A 5,570-nucleotide genomic window follows, 5' to 3' on the forward strand; every position below is an offset into this window, starting at 1 on the left:
ATGGAAGCAGCAGTCAAGAAATCAGATGACGTATTGCATTAGGCAAATCAGCTGCACAAGACCTTTTTAAAACGTTGAAGAGCAAAGATGTCAGCTTGAAGACTAAGGTGCACCTGATCCAAGCCATGGTATTTTCAATAACCTCATATGCATGCGAAAGCTGAACAGTGAATAAGGAAGACCATAGAAGAATTGATGCTTTTGAGTTATGATGTTGGAGGAGAATACTGAAAGTGCCATGGGCTGCCAAAAGAAGCAACAGATCTGTGTTGGAAGAAGTGCAGCCAGAGTGCTCCTTAGAGGCCAGGATAGCCAAACTTCGTTTCTAATACTTTGGACATATTGTCAGGAGGGACCAATTGCTAGAGAAGTATATCACGTTTGGTAGGGTGGCGGGTCAGAGAAAAAGAAGAAGACCCCCAGTGAGCTGGATTGGCAAAGTGGCAGCATCAATGGGCTCAAGTGTGACAACAATAGTGAGGTTGGCCAAGGATCTGGCGGTGTTTCATTCTGCTGTGCATAGGTTGCTATGATTCGGTACTGACACAATGGCACCTAACAACAGCAACAATAGAATGGTCAACCATTCAAGATCAAAAGAGCACCATTTACCTACAGACAAAATTCAGAAGCATGGAAAAGAAGGAGAAACAGCAACAAGAAACCACTGATCTGTGTATCTTGACACCACTGATGAGCCCCTCATTTAAGCAAGTCCTCCTTGATCTCTGCACCGCCAGTCTGTGTTGATTCTTCTACCTATCTAACGTCTTCAGTGTTTCAGCTGGTTCAACTGGCTAGAGGTGTGCTTTAAAGACATTTTCAGTTGAATATGCTAGAACACGTCAAGTGAACCATGACTGAAAACTCTCCTTGGCCCATCTTAAGTCTACTACTTCCTTCTCTTTAGCATTTAATATAATGACATTGTATCCACCCAGTTTCCCAAGCTTAAACATCAGGTTCATTGTCATCTTCTCACTCTCTTATTCCCTAATTCTAAGCCCTCTTGAGTGTATTCCTGAGAAGCTTCTCAAATCCACTTTCTACCCTCTCTTTCTTATTACATTGGTTCAAGCTATTTTCTTTTGTTTGAATTATTGCAATAATTTAACTGTTCTTCCTTCTTCTGATTCCTTTGTCTTCTGTAGTCTTTCTCAATACTATAAGGTAGCTCCTCCACCAGGAATTATTAACAGTTTAAAAACATTTAATTGCCCCCCATTCACCTTATGATAAAGTCCTGATACCTAAGCCTGAATTCTTAGGAACTTCATCATCTGGTGGTGCAGTGGGTTGAGTGTTGGGCTGCTATACGAAAGGTTGGTGGTTTGAAACCTCCAGACATTCCACAGAAGAAAGATTTACAGCCTCAGAAACCCTGAGAAGCAGTTCTACTCTGTCCTACAGAGTCACTATGAGTTAGAATCAAGTCAACAACAGTCAGTTTTTTTTGTTTTGTTTTGTTTTTTGTTTTTCATTATCTGGCACCATATTGGCCATTTCAGCCTCCACTCCTCATGTGACCTGTGCTTATAGAACCTTTGCTTTATGACAAGCACCATGCTAAGCATTGTTACCCCTTCTCTGAAGACTCTCCTAGGCAGAATTAGGTTCTTTCTACTCTGCCCTTAAGTGCATGTTAGGCACACAGTAAACATTTGTTGAGTACTTGATGATCTTTATCAAGTTGCATCTCACTTTGTCTGTATTAAACACCCAAATTTAAAAAATATTTTTTCATGTCACATTCTTCATTACTTTGTAATATTTTTATTGCCTTTTCAAACTTTTTTAGTCTTTACCTCCATTTTAAATTCAGTGATTAAAATTGGTCATGAGACTCAGATTAGGATCAACGATCAAAGCAGAAAATGCTTTTTTGCCCTTGCAGTAGGCTGTACTATTACTGTCGTGTAGTGTGATATCTTCTCTTTTGGGGGTCATTTTACGCATAGCATCTTGGCTTTTCATTGAGTTTTGTTTATGGAACCAGTATTTTAAATTCTCACAGTAAATTACAATTTTATTTCTGTCTTCCATGATTTTAATAATAGCTTAGCACCATCTGCGTGTTTGAGCACATGATCTGTGCCTTTCATTAGATCAGTCATCCTGAGGATATTGAATGGCATAAAACCCAAGGCCCTTAGTAACTGCCCTTTGTGTGTCACTTTCAAACCATTTGTACATTAACAACAAGACCATACAATTCCAGACTGTAATTGAGAACATAATGTAAGACACAGCAAAATAACTCATTGAAAGCAGACGAGGTACCTTTGTGGTAACTAAATCCAAGTCTTTCCCTCCTTATATACACATACACCTGAATATATATATATATATATTTTTTTTTTTTTTTCTTTCATCTGGTGTCGTTTATTCCACTTTGTGCTAGGTATTATGCTTTCATTTCTCCTTTATCTGTGTATTCTGTTACTCATAATAATAATTTAGGGTATCTGACATTACTTCTTCATTGGAAAACTATAGAGATAACTTCATGGTATGTAATAATCTTACAAACAGTTTAATCATGTAACATAGTAGTTTTCTAGGTATTGAATGTTAAATAGATGAGTCACGAAACTCCAAGAATATTCTTTTTTTTGAAAATAGGAACATCATTTGTCTACTCCTGAATCACAGTATCAGGAATTATGAATTAGTACTTTTCTTTATGTCACATAGTTGTTAGTATCCTTGACAGTCTGGTGGTAAAGGGTCAACAATAAATGAAAACAGCTCTTCTACAACCACCAGGAGACAGGTGTTGAGTGCCTGAGAATACATCACTATACCGTCATCCACTAAATATAAATATGACACCAAAACACAAACAGCTTACTGCTTACACAAAGAAATCTTAAACAAGTCACCAAAACAGAGAGTTAGAAGATATAACACCAGAAATGCTATTGGAACTACTTCATAAGGAATTTGAAAGAATTCTAATTAGGCAAATTCAATGAATTGAGAGAAAGATTGAGAAAACTACAGATTAAATCAAAGAAAATATAGACAAAACTATGGGGAAAATTGGGAAACAGATAAATATAAAGAATGGGAACCATACACAATCAATAAATAGAAAGCCATAATAACTCTTTAAGACTTCAGAAATAGGTAATATACTGAAAGAACAAGGAAATAAAATTGAATCAATGGAAAGCCAAATTACTTAGATTGAAGAAAAAAATTTTCAATCATCTGCTAGAGGTACAATCGGAAAAAAGAGCAAAAAAATTCAAAGAAAGTGTAAAATTTATGTGGGACAATATCAAGAAGAATAACTTACATGTGATGCAAATTCCAGAATAGGAAATTCTCCAAAATCCCATTGAGAATGTTGTCCAGGAGTTGTTGGAAAAGAAACATCTCTAAAATCATAAAAGACAAGAAGATAGCCATTCAAGATGTTGACCTAACTCCAAACAGGATAGACTGAAAAAAACAAAACAAAAAACCCCAAGGTGTATTATAATCAAACTTTTCAAAACCAAAGACAAAGAAAGAATCCTAAAAGCTACAAGTTACCTGCAAAGGAAAACTAATAAGATAAGCTCTGATTTCTCAGCAGAAACCATGCAACAATGGAATGACATATATAAAACTCGGCAAGAAAAAATTTGTCAACCAAGAATCATATATCCATCAAGTGTCCATCAAACTTGGTGGCAAAATTAAGTCATTTTCAGGCAAACAAATTAAAAGAATTTGTAAACATCAGACCAACCTTACAAAAAATACTAAAGGGAGTTCTTTGGATAGAGAACTAACAAAGGTAGATAACAACCTGAGATTAACATGTATGACACTCTCGGTTAGACTCAACATGGATAATATTGTTATTAAGTGCCGTCAAGTTGGTTCCGACTTCATAGTAACCCTGTATAGGGGTTCCAAAGAGTGGCTGGTGAGATTGAATGCTGACTTTCTGGTTCAAACTCACCAGTCACTCTTTGGAAATCCTAACCAGGATCTCTGTGAGTCAGAATTGACTTGACAGCACTTAACAACAATGAAGTAAAATAGATCTATTAGACTGAAAAGAGAGAACCAGAGATAGAGTTGGTAACAACAATGACATAAACCAAAAACCATAAAGTAAAAAGGGAATAAGAATAATCTAGTTACAGAGCTTTCAAATGAAGAGGAATTTAATAGATTTCAAGAAAAAAATTAAATAGATAAAAATAAACCTAACTATAAACCTAAAAACTAGATGAAGCCTACCCCAACACTGACCCTAGTCTTAACCATAATCCTAACAATAAACAAAGTCTTAGGCATAGTATAGTCCTAGCTCTAACCCTCACTCCTTACTCCTGCCTATTTCCACTCCTCCCAACAATGAAACTTCAGTCAGGAAGGAAAGCATAGGCTGACAGTTAAAACATGACATAGTATATAAGCAAGTGTTGAATTATGTGGTATAGATTAAACAAATACAGAGTTTAAGAAAAAAGAGAAATAAAATGGGCTGAAATTATCAGGAAGATTTCATAGAAAATAATTGGTCTTGAAAACAGGCAGTGGATGAGATTTGCTACAGCACAAGCATGAACAAAAGCTGTTTTTTGCATTTTAGAACTTGTGCTAACCTTCAGTCAGAAAACAAGTTCTAAAATGTCAGAATGATTTAGTTCTCCATTGCAACAGTCTAGTTCTTGGTTAATAGTCCATATGAATGCTAGTTGTGTGTAAGTATTTCTGTAGCCCTTTTGACTTTATACCTGAAGTTAGCACTAAGGTAAAAGACCTGTAAAGACCAGTCTATGAAGGGGCTTCAAAAAATTCATGGGATAATGGAATTTTTCCATGAACTTTTTGAAGCCCTCTTGAATGAACTAGTTTACCAAGGTAGATGTGTTATGCTTTGTTCAGTAAAACTTGTAATATTGGCAGTGGTCAGATCAGATATGTTTTTTGAACTGCTAACAATTATTTTATAGAATTTATACAATACACAATTTTATAAGAGCCTCTATCTTTCCTTTGAATAGTGCTATGTGTCAGACTTGTATAAACATCTTCATGCTCACATTGGTGTTTTCTTTCATAGTCTCCATCATACCCAAGAATTGCTCTATGAGAGCACCAAAGACTTTTTGCAACTCAGATTTGAAAACCAACATAAAGAGAAGTCATGGATGCTTGAAAAGGATGGTTTGGTGTCAAAGATTAAGCAATACAAGCTGCAATGTAAGAAGAAAGAAGATAAAGCTGGAAAAATTTGGCCAGTTATACATCAGAGTCATCATAATCAAAATGAATATGTTAAGGTAGTTTCCTTTCATCTTAGAGAAATTGTTTCTTTTTCTGGAAGAGTTGAAAGAACTCAGAATTCCAAAGAACATACGAATTGCCATACTAGACCCATTCATTCCAAGGTTTTGTAGCAGCAACCTCAAGCACCTAGGTTTCCAACAGTCAGAGTGTTAGGGGATTTAGAAAACTAGACTTTATTCAATAAATATTTATTGTACTCTTACTATGTATGTACGCTTTTAGGCTACAGCAGAAATAAGCTACACAAGGTCTGCCCTCATGTAGTTTACATTTTT

At 35.7% G+C, this 5,570-nt stretch overlaps 1 protein-coding gene across 1 annotated transcript in view; it reads left to right on the forward strand.

Annotated features, from left to right (window-relative positions):
- CCDC77 (coiled-coil domain containing 77) overlaps nucleotides 1-5,570 on the forward strand; it is a 44,398-nt gene that overhangs the window by 32,246 nt on the left and 6,582 nt on the right. The gene's annotated exons all lie outside the window — the stretch shown is intronic.

This window comes from Chrysochloris asiatica, unplaced genomic scaffold, assembly GCF_000296735.1.
Source record: "Chrysochloris asiatica unplaced genomic scaffold, ChrAsi1.0 scaffold00050, whole genome shotgun sequence".
Taxonomy (NCBI): domain Eukaryota; kingdom Metazoa; phylum Chordata; class Mammalia; order Afrosoricida; family Chrysochloridae; genus Chrysochloris; species Chrysochloris asiatica.